Raw genomic sequence first — 14688 nt, 5'->3', positions numbered from 1 at the left:
CAGTAGTACAAGGACTTGTGATTCTGTGAATACAGGCTAGCACGTTGTCCACCCTAGAACTGGGATTTTTGCACTGAAGTTGGAAGGCCAAGAAGACAAAGGCACAAGGCTCTCCCCTGACTCAGCAGCCCACAGCTCTCTCCAGAACAAAACAGTCTCCAAATTTTCTTAATGAGAACTATGTGTATCTCTATAAAATGTTACTTAATTTAGGTACATGGGATATACAGTGTCTTCCAAAAGACATTGATGCTTCTGAAGAAGCCAGAAGAATAATTCAATAGAAACTGCTCTTCCCACCAGAAGTTCACTTTTTCCCTCATCCATAGGAAATGTAGAAAAGAATTTGATCTAAGAAATTCCTCGAAACAGGAACTACAAGATTCATGGCAAAACATCTTTTTAAAGTTCTTGCAAGTGTAGCTCACCTATATTTACTTTACAGACAATTGCATAATATTTTTCAGGGACATTCCCAATGACATTTAGGATTATCCTATTTTTGATACAAATAATAACAATTAAACATACCTATTATGGCTGGTATAAGCACGATGACTATTTCACATGTACTGAAGTAATAATTGCAGCATGAAGTCACTACAAAATAGACACACAAAGAGTTTGCGCACCAGCAAAAATTAACTAAGAGAGTAAGTCCTTACAAAGATATCCTGGGTATCCGTGAAGGCACATTTTCCGCCTTCCACACAATTATAAATTCTTCACCTCCTGTCAAAACACAGAAAGAACTTCCTCAACATCTGTGAATGTGTTACAGCAGCCTAACCTGTTCCCTTCTAGTAATATTTTGTTTGTACTTCTATTAAACTCATTCTACAAATATTAATGAAGTCTCAGCACTGCTGTAAGGCAGGCAAATATCTATATACAGATGAATATTCTTCTTGGTTGCCACTGTGCCATGCAAGATTTTCAGATGTGCTTGCAAGCCTGCAGACACAGACCATTACCATGCCTGTCGCACAACATTCCTGAGCGCTGAACATATACAGGATTCATTTCAAAGCAAATTCAGCCTCAGCCCCCTTTCTTTGCTCAATCCCTTAATGAACCATGAGCCAGCCATACTGTATGAGGTAATTCAGTTTCAAGCAACAGTGTAAGGATGTCTGTAAACCAGCACCACTTGCAATAGGTGCAGTGGCTAAGCCTGCACCACAGAGACAGAGCAGAATGCTGCGTGGAATGAGCTGAGGCAAGCAGGCTCTGTGCAACTCACAAAAACTCCTGGGCCAAGCACTCCCTCGTCTTTCCACAGCACCTACGAAAAGATGGAGAATACAATCCAAAATATGCCCAAGATGTGCAGCTGTGAGCAGCACCTCTTCAGTGGACTTCAAGTTCAAACCAAGATTCTGCTCTCAAAATGGGCTATAAAACTTTAAGTACTTTTTAAGCCAAGCTGCCTCAGTTATGACAAAGTGAATACATTTTTTCTATTGATTTTTTATTGCCTTGGAACCAGAATCAGATTAGAGGCTTTGTAGTTTGCCTGTCATTGCAGCAAGACTACTGCAAGCTGGCCAGGACTCTTGCAGTAACCATGCAAGCTTACTACCTGCACTGCATTTGCACAGGCTTAGCAGAACTGACTTCTTACCACGTTTGCTATGATTGCTCACAGGAGCAAGTTCAGTCTGCTTATTTTGCTATATGGCCTTTGTTGAGCTAAGAACAAGCAGAAAACACTTAAGCTGGTAACCACCCAGTTATGACAAAACCAGATCTCTGGAGATAAACAGCAGCTTCACACTGCCAACCTCTAAAAACTTACCAAGGTTATATAATAGCTACAAAATGGAACCCTGTCGTGGTTTAACTCTATCCCAGCTGAAACCAGGACAAACCCTAATTAATCTGAAATATATGTAAGACACTATTCGTGTGGATTATTTACGGACCCGCTTCGTTTCTGCTCTACCATAAAAAGGGTAACAAAAAGCAAGCAGGAAAGAAGAATTTTTGTAAAAACCAACCATCATTATTAAAATACCCTGTTTTGTTTTCACCACCGCTGATGAACCATCAGTAGAAAAAAAAAGCTAACCCTCCCGTACTTTAAACACCCAACATACAATTGCTAAGAAAACAGCAGTGATCTGTAAGGGAAGTGGAAGGCTATGCTGTGCAAGCGTGTCAGCAGGTGTACGTGTTCTCCAAACATGCTACTTCTCCCAGATACTGTATTAGCTTGTAAGCAGTCCCAACCACAGAATTAAAGAAAAAACAAAATTTACTTTCTGAAATGAAATCACAATAACAGTTTGATGATATATGCCACAAGCTTCAGAGAATTACATAGTTAAGTGAGAAGTAAACATTTTCATATATTGTTTCTGGTTAAGGAAGTTTTTGATAAAGACTGCTCCCCTATTAAGAACACATACAAGCCAACAGCTTTTTAATAGTACAAGGAAAACCCCTACAATTGAATTGCCGATGGAGTTTTCCCAGACCTTTGTAGCATTTTAACGTTAGTTGACAACTGCAGCTCCACATAACTCTTGCATTAAAAAAACAAAACAAAACACCACACACAAACAAAAAAATAATGAAAAAAACCCACCAAAACCCCAAAACTCTCCCCCAAATGACGGATTCAAAAGCTGTAGCTAGTGTATGTCCCAGTGGCATCTTGGCATGACTCCAGAAAACTGAGTCTGAAGTAAAAGAGAAAGGTATTACTAGACCTGAGAAAACTGTTCTTACAGAAAAGAGACACGATTCTCATTGCTGCAAAATTTACTAATACAGAAACATGACCAAAATAGGAGTGCCAGATGCAAAAGCATAAATGATGCTCTTGGTTCATTACTCAAAACATTATCTTAGAGACACAAGGAACTGAAGCAGAAAACCTAAAAACTTTTAAGGTACTTGAATTTTGTTTATCATATTAAGAACACTGTTCACTGGAATAAGGCACAAAATTAACCCAGCTAGCGTGATTAAAAAAGCTAACTATATCCCTGAAAAGTTGCACAGCCTTATATAATGTTATAATAAAGAGTAAATATTATATAAAAATATATAAAGAGTATATAATAAAAAAGGAAATCCAACATTCCAGATCTTCACTTGAATTCATGCTGTTTGGCAACAGCTTTCTTCGAGAAGTAAGGAGGCCTCCCAGCTGCAGAGACAGGCTCAACAGACACGAGAAGGGCATAGGGCACCATTCTCATGGCGTCTCCACCAATGCAACCCCAGAGCAAAGCCATCCATGGTTCAGCACGTACTTCTGGCCTGAAGAAACCTGAGTCTGTCCATGGGACAGCAGAGCACAGTGCTCTACAAGACATGTACCACAGAAGAGTTCGAGTTCCTGTTCATTCTCACATTCACTTCCTAAATCAATCACACAGAAACATAACATCAAGTTGCATCCTTTGTTCTCTGGTGAGGCCCCACTATCACTGTTCATTTTAAGGGGAAAAAAAATTACAACACTCCTCTCTTACTGCAGTCTCATGTCTCTCCAAACATTTTAGGCTATTGCTTGATGAACCATTCCAGGCACATGGCTGAATTAAAACCACCCATTTAGGAAAGGAGATGCTTCCGTTTAGCACTAGATATGGCTGAAACCAGCAATTAAGTATTTATCACACTGTTAAAATAAGAGCAGAGGTCCAGAATTTTTCATTACTTCTGCTTCTGAAGAAACTTTCAAAACACAGAACAAAGTAAATGCTTCAATGTGTGAATGTGTGTGTTTTTAGAAAAGAGATCCCCACCCCCAAGATCCTACCACCTTTTCTGGCAGTAGGGAGTAGATTAATGGCCTTGAGGGCAAATTGTCCTTTCACATGCCACATCTGAAAGCCTAAAACAGATGAGAAATGGCTTTTATATCCCTTATTTAAATATTTTTCATAACGAAAAAGAAAGAAAGAATTGCCCAAGACAATGGATTTTGGTGAAAGTTTTCACCCAGATGACTCCTGGCAGGGTGGCTCTTTCAGTGAGGAAGCACAGTAGGGATCACCTTGACTGATCCCATGGCTGTTCTCAGCTAGAGGGGAAAAGTTTTCACAGCTAGAGGCTTGAGAACATACTTTCTCCATGCAGCTGAAAAGATGAAAGTATTTGCTAATTTCTGCATGGATTAAGTTATATTTAATTGCAGAGCTATCAAGACCTTCATTTACAGTTTAGACATCCCAAAGGATAACCAGCTTTGCAAGTCAGTCTCAATTCAGTCTTGAAGGTGATGAAATAAAATAGAGGGACAGAAAAAGCTCCCATCACCGAATAACCATGAGGCTGGATAAAGAAGAGTGAACAGGGTAGTGATCTTAAAGGTAAACATCCCTGACAAAAGTCAGCTGCCACACAACCAAAGAGGGGATGACTTCCTCCTCTTGAGGATGTCTCCTCTTTTTGAGATTCTTAGCTAGCCAGAAATACTGGACAGATTTCTTTGTGTACCTAGACAATACAGTATAACTACAAAAAGGTACAATTATTTCCATTCATCTCCATCTCCAAGAATTTTTTGATAGTGCAAATGGAACAATACAGGAAAAAAAAAAACAAACAAAACTTTCTGCTTTATGCATGCATTTTCTCAGTCTTGATTGCTGTGCTGGGAGAAAGAAGGGGAAAAAAAGGCTGTGATGCTTTTGCTGTCAAGCTTACACCCATTTGTCAGTCCTCCTCTTAAAGGAACGACTTAATTACCCGGCTCTGTGCTACTTGTGCCTACCGGGTGGAAGCAGGAGCTGACAGCACCACTGATGTCCACAACAGACTCATACTGGTCTTCCTTATTTTTCATTCTGCTATTGCACAGTTCCTAGCCTGTGAAGTGTTGTAAAGTTATGACAAAGCTGTGAGTTGAGACCTTAGGCTAACTCCCCAGAACCATGTTAGAAAAGATACTCAGAGTTTGCGTAATGTTATGATAAATGGTCTTTCAGACACCAGGGAAATGTTTCCATTTACCTGATGCAAAAGTAATTATCCAAGTGTTAGGCTAAAAGTTGCTAGTAAAGACCATCAAAATGACCTTGGAGTGAAGATTAAAAACAAAAGTTTCCCCAAATCCACAGACGTACTTCTACAGACAGTTAGCATACAGCAAGCCTGTGACAAACACTACGGGTTTCCCAGAAGACACAATGAAGGCCATTTCTGAGAGACCACCTCAAGATAATGGAAACCAAAACTGAAGGGACTAGACAGAACAGTGAGCAAACTGGGATAACACACATCCTTGACTAAAACTGCAGTAATTGCAGTCGCTACCACTGTATTTATACAGCCTACCAACCACTAGAAGAAACTGTAGGTAGGATACCGAGAGGCCAAATTGCCTGTTGAGAAGACAGCTCCTTGAAGTGGCAACGTTGGCATTTCTGAACCAGTAGACAGCTTACTGCTTCTACAGTGACTGGAGGGAGAAAACTGAACAAGTTTTTTTATGAAGAAAGAATATGTTCTTAAACCAACTTTTCAAAACAACAAATAACCCATGAAAAACAAAACCAAACCCTCTATATGATCCTGTTAACTGTGCAGACCAACAAGGGGCATGGAGAGAGACCATGATCTGCATAAACACCCCAAAGTGAGACTCTGCAAGCTGCTAGGGTCAAGTATAGGTTTATACTGCATGAAGATATTCTTTACAGCAAGCAGTTCTCCAACTTCTTCATCCAAAATGCTTGTGGGTTTTATAAAACTGTAGTGGACTGTCTCTTAAAACAGTGTAATGAAATCTTGCGAACACTTACCTAATCTGAATCATTTGATTTTAAGCCTGACAGCCAAATCTATTTAAAGAGCACCTCTCAGTAAAAAAAGCAGCAGAAAGCCATTGGCTTTGAACTGCAGAAGCTTCAGTGATGGTGGAGGGCTGGAAATTTCTACCTACTCAAGCTCGAGGGGAACCTCTCTGCTTCTTCCCAACTGCCTGTGGGTGCTTTTCCAGGGTTACAAAGTCTTAGCAGTCATTTCTGCAGCCCTTTCTGAAAGAAAGGCATCAGCTGATGAACACTTGTTTTCTGTGCAAACTTACGACCACATAGACTGTTGTTCAAAATAGTGGAAAAGTATGTCACTTATCCCATAGAGCTACCGAGAGCGAGTAGGGTAGCGATGCCCACTTTCAGAAAGCAATTAAAGGGACTCAAAGTATTCAGTTGGCTCTCAAATAATCAGAAAAGCTTTTAAAACCCATCCAGCAAAGACCTCTAATACAACATGACAACAATTCAAAGGCAAATTACAATTAAAAAAAAAAATTAAGCCAAACACACCGCTCTAAATATCTAAAGCCAGCATTACAGCCTTTTCTGATTGAAAAATAACTTAACCTGCAAGATAACCTAGAAGCTTCTGGACAAAACATCTCTTCTTAGAGACTACAATTTATAAAAGCACAATGTGGGATAATCGAGTAATAAAGGGCTTCTGTTTGAAGACAAACAATGAGAGAGATTAGGTCAGAACTAGAGATGCAAAGGCCACGTTATTTACTTTGTGTGGGGCTTATTGCCAAAACACACTTCACTCCCCAGATAAAACTTTTACTCGTATCAAAAACATGGTATTAATAACCACTGATCTCATGCATCACAGTACTTTCAGCACACGCATTTGCTGTGGAGGTTACAGCAAACAGAGGCTGACGAGCCCACAGCTTTGTGTCCTACTTCCAAACTCCTTCGGAAGCAGCTGCCCCTCTTTCTGTTACACAGCCCAAAGGATCTGTTATTTCAACAACTTTTCCCTGACAGTTGAAGAGGAAAGGAATATATATAAAATTAAGGAAGTCTGCCCAGCCTGAAGTAAATTCAAACCATTTCAAAACCATTTGCACTCCCTTCAGATCTCCCCTTCACAGTTGCCCAGCTCTTTAAGACTGCTGTACACGGTAATGAAAGCCTGCATCTTAACACACCTGGATTTCCAAAGTGCTTATCCTAGGTTTTGTACTGCTTTCTATATGAAATCTAAGTTTATTCTCCCAAGCCGGTATTCAAAAAACACCCTACCTACCCCTAGTCTTGGTGCTGGACATTTCACGAGGAGGAAGGGTGGCGTGAAACCAGCTTTTCATCCCACTCCCTATGGAACTTGTGGAGTTTGGATAAACGGGGAAAACACGGCAGCTTCAAATGTTATGCAAGTGCTCAAAAGCAGTTAAACATCACCAATCAATCCTGTGTAACACAGAAAATCACGACAAATAGGAACAGGGCAGCTGTCAACCATATGGTGAAATGGAAGGTTCTGGTTTGATTCTAGTGAATGCTCAGCCAGCCTCCTGCTGCCAGTTATTCCTTTTCCAAATCTTCACCTTGGCTCTCCAAAGGGGAGCTTCAAGATTAATTCAGTATTTGATTCAATCTCCAGATATAAACAAACATTTTCATTGCAAAATTCTGTATTTTACAGCCATCAATTATTGCAACAAGATTTCAAAGACCTTTTTCTTGTGGCACCTTATTCACAAGAAAAAAATCTCATCTCTCTTCTGATAATACCACTGACCCAAGAAAACAAGTTTTCTACTTTGGCTTGCAAATTCCAGCCCAACAATGACTGAAGAGTTCCTAGAAGCTTTCAGAAATAGTCACTAGTATTCAGCAACATAAGGCTTAACAAATGGCAACTTTTTAAATACTAAAATCCTGCTGCCATTCTTTTCCTGACCTCATAGACTTTCACTGCTGAACAGAAAAATTCTTCCTCTTCTGTAACAGCTACCTTGTTATGAGTTCTCCTGTCAATCTTCACACCCCTTTCCTTCCTTAAAACAGAAGTCAGTAGCAATCAACTCCCAAATCTATGCTGTTCATATTACAGCACCACAAATCCCCGTTTCATTAAACTCTACTTCATTATACTTTGACTTCAGTAACATTTGAAACAACTGAATGCGTTAATACACACACATCCACATAGAATAAAAAACCACGGGTAAACAAGAAATGGATTTTGCAGGAAAACAAGCAAACAGAACTCCTCCAGCACCATTAGTACTTCAATTTCAAAGGACAGACAGTGCAGACTAAGCAAAGGCAGTAAGTAACACATTGAGAGTAGCAACAGACCAGACAGATGGACAGCCTTCAGGTGGAAAAATAGGTCTTTCTGGTGATGTGTTAAGCATCTCAAAGTCAATTACTGCAATGCACTGTTCTCTCCAGGGGAAAGACGACACCCAGGGCAGAAATCAGTTTCCTCAACACAGGCACATAATAGACTTTTTGATACCACTGGCTAGTGGAAACCTCCACAGAGGGTGGGCAGAAACAATTCCCACCTCCCTCATGATCAACAGCTGGGGCCAGACAACATATTTGATAGTACCATAAAAGTATTTACTCCCTCACTCTTTTCTCTTAGCTCAGGGCAATATTTGGTATTAAAATAATAGTTACAGCATATTCTCAAACTATTAATTCACTGTATTTTGTTTTATACCACTACCACGTATGAAAATGGCTTGTAACACTTATGTTCTTGCCAGACTAATACGAAGGTGCAAAACTAAAGCAGTATAGAGGAACTTGTGCAAACAAAGCATAGGCAGAGAGAGTAAAGAAAGAGTGAGCAGCAGTTTAAGGTGCCTGTGCTGGGTCCCAGTATTAAATGCTTACGTCATTTTTTCCTGCCTTGCTAAAACTGACAAGCAGGGGGATTGCTGCTGCACTGCAGAACATTATATAGATTAATACTTCTACACAAAAATACAAACCCATGCACCCAGCATCCACAACATGCTGATTATTCCTCTTTTTTTTAAGCAGTCATCTGTGCTGTACAGCTATAAATAACACTTCAGCAGAATCACGAGTGTGCACACATATATAAGCACTTAATAATCTCAACTTGGGTTTAAGATCATTACTATTTAGTTTCAGAGGAATAACCATAACTAACAAGAACAGGGAAACTCATTTTTGCTTCATTTGGGTTTGTATACAGAAGCATTTTCCTACAAAACCCACTGAAGACTTCAGAACCTGAGTAGGAAAAACCCCTGTACATACCACAAGAAAAAGTCTACTGAATCAAAACATCCCATATACAAGAGCAGTTAATAGCATATGGGAAGAGTAAAACAAAGAAACAGGTTGGGGGAAACATACCATACACCTCACCAACAACCTGGAACAGACAAGCAGGGGGAGTGGAACTCAAAGTCTGATTTTTTTTCTATACAACTAGAAGACCAGCAGAAGAAAACATGTGACCAATGCATTTAGGGAAATTACAGAGGAAAAGACTCTCTGTGCAAACTGATGAGCTCTTTTTTTTTTTTTTTTCCTTTTTAAATAGGAAGCAAATAGACATGATGAAACCTCAAAACTTTACATCCCAAACTTGCACATGGTGCTCTTGTCTCCCACTGGCAAATAAAGCATTTGTAATACGCTGCCATGGCTCGCTCCCCTGCACCCCAAGACCAGACCCAGCCAACTGGGCCACTGCTGGCCAAGCCAACAGCCATGGACATACTGTGCCCCTCCTCAGCTGCAGCCCCAATCCATCAATCTCATAAAGTAAGTGGCCATTTTGCAGGGCTCTGTTTTTTAAAGAAGGGGATAATGACAACTGAATGCACAACAGTCTTGAACTCACAGCTAAACATCAAACACAGGCAAGGTCACATAATAATTCCTGCAAACACAGGAAAGGAGCCCTTGTATAACAGGACATGCAGCTACCTCCATTACCTGAAATTTTACTTTCATTGAGAAGCCCCTTACAAATAGACAATTTACTCTGCTTAAATTCTTCTAGTATAAGACATTCTGAAAGATGTACCAGAATAAATATTTTGGAGAACAAAAAAACCCTGGTGTTTTTTTATCGAGCAGTTGTTAAAAAAAAGCCTTCAAATCCAGTTCAACCTATTTCACCAGTTGAAATTTGGAGTAGACGGCTAAAACGGGCAAAAGGTACTTTCTTTCATTTTCATATACAGTATATTTGTCAGAAATACATTTCAGAAACTAAAACATTACAGAATACGCATAGTATATACACAGATGGAAGTTTCATGTGTGCAAAGCAGATTGTATCCTATAAACAAGTTTTCTGAAATACAGATCTTTCATTTTGTTAGAACTAAAATTAAGGTGAAGCCATAAGATTTGCATATGAACTTTCACAAAACTCTGGCCTCTTTTGAATTCAAAGTCTGAATTCAAATTTCTAAGTTATGATTCAAGGAGACTGTTTATGTAAGTCTTACCAGATGCTACCATAAGGAACTACTTCCATACTTATTTTGAAAACTTATACAACTCTGTCCTTACTGATTTTAGTATCTTAAAATCCTGGGATCTGCTGGAAATAAAGCTGCTGTTCATTCTACAAAATGCAGAAACAATGATACAATTACCTTGTATCAAAACCAGGCTTATAGAGATGATGTTACTGTTTTCATTCAGAAAGGTTATTTCATCTTCACCAGAAGAGTACTTCAAACTACCAAATGCAAAAGGGATTATTTGTGTCCTGCTATGACCTAGAGAGATCCACAAAGCATGAAAGAGACTCTTGTTCAGTACAAGCAGGCCCTGTCCCAATGGGTCACAGAAGCAGAAGCTGTGCAAATGCAGTATAATACAAGCTGAACAGACCGGTTGGGTGTTGGGGTAAGAAAAAGAAGAATGATGTCAACAGCTTTATTTTTTCTCTGCCTGGCAATGAAATGACACTACTGAGTGGCACCAGAAGCTCCCTATAAAAAAACCAGGATGTGCTCGAGAGGAGGTATATACCATGAATGGAGCCTTTCCACATTATTTGCAGGTTGCTCATTGGCAGAAAAAGAGCATAAAGAGGTAGTCCACCAGAGTTCCTCTCACTGCAACTAGAAGAAGCCTGTTAAATATGAAATTAAAACAGAATTCTGTGGGTGCCCAGGGAAGTCATAATACATTTAACCAGCTGGTACACGTGGAGAGGAAAACATCCTTAATAAAACTTTTTGTTGTTATTTTAAAACAGAGTGAAAAAGAGCAAGTTTGAGGGTATGTACACGTGCCCCCATATACAAAAACAAGGCCTGGCCTGACAGCATTCTAAAGTACCCAGCCAACAACAAGTGTTAAAGCCACCGAGTTCAACACTGAAAGAGTAGATAGAGAAAACAGCAGCCTTGCTCAGCTTCAGACAATAGGATTTCAGCCTGGACTGTAAATAAAAGGATGCTTACTTCAGAGATTTAGTTTAATTTCTTTCAGCAGTGGTTCAACTGTTTCAGTACTGCTGCAGGTCTGAGCTCTACTGAAAAGCAAACAGCTGCTTCCATTACTGTCCCAAATCTGATCCTGCACCAATGGCCGAAACCACTTGTGAAACAAAAGACAACATACGCCTGGCAGAAACCACATACCCTTCCAACAGTGACTCCTGGGAGTGCTGCAAGGTTAAGCACAAAGGATTACACAGCTTCTGGCTTACTCCAGCCCAGAACACGTGAAATTTAGAAAGCACAGCATCCTCAACTGGTACATTATATTCTGCGTACTCATCTTTTTTCCCCCCCTTGTAGAGAGAAGTACCCAGCCTAAACTGATGTGTCTCAGCCATTCAAGCAGAGTACCTCAGGGAACAGGGCAAGGAGTGGAGCACAGAAAAGCTTTGGGGAAAGAGACGACAGCAGCTCTATGGCTTCTTCCACGCCATCACGTGCAGCTGGGGATGGGGAAGTAACTGGTCTCAGGATGATATCATCTATATAAGTGTTTGGTTTCTGGCTTCTAATTATGCATGTGATCCTTTAAGAGTGTGGCTGTGCCATGTAGCTCCTTTGGAGGCAGGGGTACAGCCCCATCCTGCCTTGTCCCCCTTGCGGGGGGGTACCAAGGGTGTTTAAAGGAGAGGGCTCCAGGGACTGCAAGGTATGGCTGGTCTTACACATGGCACAAAATTTCTTATAGACATTTGGGGCCACTCAGTGACTGACAGGCTGGGAAGCAGAGACATAGCAGGCAACAAGAAAGTTGCACGCAAGCTTACTTCCGTTTTGTTTTTCCCAGTTCTTTGGAATTTTCTCTTTTAAAAAAGCAAAATTTCTAGTACTTATTTAAACAAAATTTGGCTTTTTTGATGTTAAAATCCTTTCAGTCTTTTGGGAGCTCACCACAGGAGAAGGCAGACTCCATATCCTGCCGTGGCAATCCAAGATGTCCAAGGGTCTCCAAGGCTTGCTTCTTCCCACAGCCCCCAACCCAGATTACACAGCTGCCCCCACACCAGCACCACCTGGAGCTGGTCACAGGACAGAGCCTTCACTTTCCAGTTGCACAGCAGGGTCACATGCCACACGTTGCCCACACCTCCTCTTGCCAAATCCTGTTAGGACAAGACCTGCTGATATTGCTCCAGGCTCGCGTCTCCGAGCATTGTAACGCTGTACAATGTAACTTGTTTTCCCCAGAATTCCCTAGACAATACGCTGGCAATACAAAAAGCTGCTGAAAGGACATAACTCTTGCATTTGCCAGAAGAGGGTCTGAGGAAGATTGGCAACTTGGTACAGAAACAGATGCAGACCCAGAACACCAGCAAGGCAATAAAAGGACAAAACCTAACACTCTCCTGTTTCAAAGTCCTCTCTCTCAGAATAACAAGCCTTCAAGGAACAATCACCTGACATCTGGGAAAGCACCATCAGTAAAAGCTATCCTTATCAAGAAGGATTACCACACCGCGATGGTATTTTCAGTCACCTCATTACACCACAATAAATGTTTTGTTGAGAAACCAATTACAAAATTTTCCTTCAATACTAGAAGAAAGCATTCAGATGCACTGTTACTATTATTATTATTATCCATTGCTTAACCAGCATTACAACATGTAACACTTCCTTATACACACCTGTAAGGGAGACAGGAAAAAATAAAAATATTCTATCCAGATTAAGAGTTTATGCATCCTTCCTTTAAAGGAAGGATGTTTAAAAAAAAATTTTTTAAAAATGTGTTTAAAAAATAAAATATATCATACACATGTGTGTGTCCACACGTGCAACCAAGTGGCTGGCCTGGAAAAATCTTAGATTTCTGGTCAATTGGGACTCAAGTCACTCCATTTGAAGCTCAGCTGCTCTGAGCTTGAGCCAAAATGTGCAGTGTTAGATGTATTTTCTTTGCTAGACTAGAAGGAATTTCTTCTGGCTTTTTAGCATTCTCATTTTTTCCCAGTGCCCCCAAGTTCTCCAATTCCAATATACTCTGGTGACATAGGTGCTCACCAATTAGGACAGCAATAGTAACACACATCCTCTTGTGGAATCAAGTACATGAGAAACTTAGAGAAAACCTGTATTAGTATGGATGAAATTCCACATTAGTTAAAAAGACAATTATTATGATCCAAACCATCAGAACCTGAAAAGAGACAACTGGAAAATGGATGAAATGGCATTGCTGTGACACACTATTCTTTGGAAGAAGTAATCTTGTATCGCAGCTTACATCCATGACAACTCCCAGGAGAAACAGCAACTGATTAACACCACTTGGCTCCTGGTGGAGTCAAAAACTCTGTCGTACCGCAAAACCTTCCTACAAATGCATTTGTTCCAGCTCTCTTCATTTTGCTTCCTGATTACTAGAAAAACTCTTTTTCTTGAATAATAGTATATAGATATGTTTGTACCTATTCAGAAGGGTAGTATGAGCATAATTTTCTCTAACATATTGCTTTGACTATATCCCACTAGTCCCCCTTCCTGTGGTACATCAAGTCTCCCTGCAGTCGCTTCTAAGGGCCCTCAGTTCTAGCATAATATTGACTTTCCCATTTTTAAGTGCATTATTAAATCCTGCCCCAAAAGTTGATGGTGCCAGCCTTCACCAGCTATTTGTCACATTATAAAGCAAGTGCTTCTGTTTTCTCTCCCTCAGAGAAGATGGAAACATACCAAAAACATCTACAAAACTATCTGGTTATCCTCCAAATCACTCCTTTCCTGCCAAGCACAGAGAAGCGCAGCGGCAAGGCAGCAGGTGTGCCAAAACCATTGTTCATCGTGACAGCCACCACAGTCTGCTTCCTTCGCTTCCCTGGCTGTTTGTCATGGTTCTCTGGCCTTAGACAGGGAACTCTCTAACCCAGAATCAGCCTGTTTGGGTTTTTAAGACACCTAAAACTGAGATTACTGCTGTAACCTATAGGCATAACTACATTATAAATTAACAACTTCGGAAAACACATAAACCCCTGCATGTCCACCGCAACGCTTCTATTGCCAAAGAAAAGCAAAAGGTTTCTTGAACTGCCAGTTTAAAAAAAAAAAAAAAAAAAAAAAAAGCCTAAAGCTTCTGTAACTCCCACCAAGTACACCGTACTAGAAGAAGGACCTATCACCTCAGACAGGCAACATCTGAGAGTGACCTTTTTATGAGAACAAATGAACCCAAAATCTCACGGCCACCAGAGTAGGGAAGAGGGCACCCCCCCCTCCACCCCAGTGCTCTGGGGCAGGCAGTTACCACCTCTGCCCTTTGGCTCACAGAAGCAAATTCAGCTCACAAAATTAGCGCTTTTGGGGGGATGGAAAGAGGGGAGGAGAGGGGCTTGCTTTATTTCCTGCTGGTTTAGTGACCTGAATCAACTCATTAAGAAGTTATAGCCAGGGCAAAGAGAGCAGGACTTCCTCTTCCAGGTGTGCTGAGCCCTGTCTCA

At 40.6% G+C, this 14688-nt stretch overlaps 1 protein-coding gene across 8 annotated transcripts in view; it reads right to left on the bottom strand.

Annotated features, from left to right (window-relative positions):
- Positions 1–14688, bottom strand: part of USP54 (ubiquitin specific peptidase 54) — a 106271-nt gene that overhangs the window by 54430 nt on the left and 37153 nt on the right. Inside the window, exon 2 of one of the 8 annotated variants that reach the window (XM_052798574.1) lies at positions 666–732. The exons of the other annotated variants lie outside the window; for them this stretch is intronic. The gene's annotated coding sequence lies outside the window, so the exon portion shown is untranslated. The remainder of the gene's footprint in view (positions 1–665; positions 733–14688) is intronic. 8 annotated transcript variants of the gene reach the window in all.

Source organism: Harpia harpyja, chromosome 10, assembly GCF_026419915.1.
Source record: "Harpia harpyja isolate bHarHar1 chromosome 10, bHarHar1 primary haplotype, whole genome shotgun sequence".
NCBI lineage: Eukaryota > Metazoa > Chordata > Aves > Accipitriformes > Accipitridae > Harpia > Harpia harpyja.
This window is presented reverse-complemented; position numbering and strand designations above follow the sequence as displayed.